Source organism: Nicotiana attenuata, unplaced genomic scaffold (genome assembly GCF_001879085.1).
Source record: "Nicotiana attenuata strain UT unplaced genomic scaffold, NIATTr2, whole genome shotgun sequence".
Classification (NCBI taxonomy): Eukaryota; Viridiplantae; Streptophyta; class Magnoliopsida; order Solanales; family Solanaceae; genus Nicotiana; species Nicotiana attenuata.
Window position 1 is genome coordinate 373,712 of NW_017670523.1, and position 1,208 is coordinate 374,919.

Below are 1,208 nucleotides of genomic sequence, written 5' to 3' on the forward strand. Positions count from 1 at the left end.
GCTTTCTATGCGTTGTTGATTTAAACCTTTTGTAGATATGGTGCAAATGCAGAAGCCTTATAGACATGATATCTAGATGTTGAATTTCATCTAATGCCTACGAACATGATATCTAATTGCAGTTGATTGTTTAAGACCTATGAACACGATTACTAGGTGAAGAATGGATGTACAAGATTCAGAAGGACCTATAAGCATACTTTCTATATGTATATGCAGAACTCAGATTTCCAGATACTTATGGACATGATTTCAATATGAGAGAATGCAGAATTCAGAAGCATCTATAGGCATGGTATCTATATGAGAATGCAGAATTCAGAAATACCTATAGGCATGATATCTATGTGANAGAGCCTGATTACAAACTCCATGCCTAGAAATATGAGGTAAACCAACTCCATGAGATCATGATCCAAAGCCTTTCTCCCATTTGGATGTGTCAAAGTTCCCTAAGAGCCTCAAAGGGGACTCCGGGCAACGCTCTCACCCCAAATACATTATCAGATTAACACAAGTGCAGTGTAGAAAGGCCAACCCTCAAGTGTCCAAGTTCAGAGGGAGCTCAAGGTTCCTAAGGCAAGGCTCACAAGAGGGGGCAGAACTTAAAGACTAAGAGAGTGTGCAAGTGCAGAAACAGAATTCTAAAGGGGGAGAGGAAAGGGAAATGGCTACAAATAAGTACACATAAGGGGTTCAAGGGGAATGGGGAAATTAAAAGAGGCAAGAACAGGCTGTGGGCATACCCAGCAATGGAGAATGCTAGCACACCCATAAGCCTGTTAGAACACACTATTGAAGGCTAGGATCCCAAGGGATCAAGCTTAATTCATGGACAATAGGGGTAGTGGTCAACTTGTGCTTTAAAAGTTCAAAGGCCTCCATGCATTTTTCATCAAAAACAAACTTGGCATCTTTCTCTAACAACTTGCAAAGGGGATTCACAACCTTCGAGAAGTCTTTGATAAACCGCGGTAAAACCCGGCATGCCCAAGAAAACTCCTCACCCCTTTGACAGAAGTGGGGGAGGGAGCCTTGAAATCACCTCGATCTTAGCCTTGTCTACCTCAATCCCATGCTTAGAAATCTTGTGACCCAACACTATACCTTCTTCAACCATAAAATGGCATTTTTCCCAATTGAGAACGAGGTTAGTTTCTTCACATCGGGCCAAGACTCTATCCAAATTTACCAAGCATTCTTCAAAA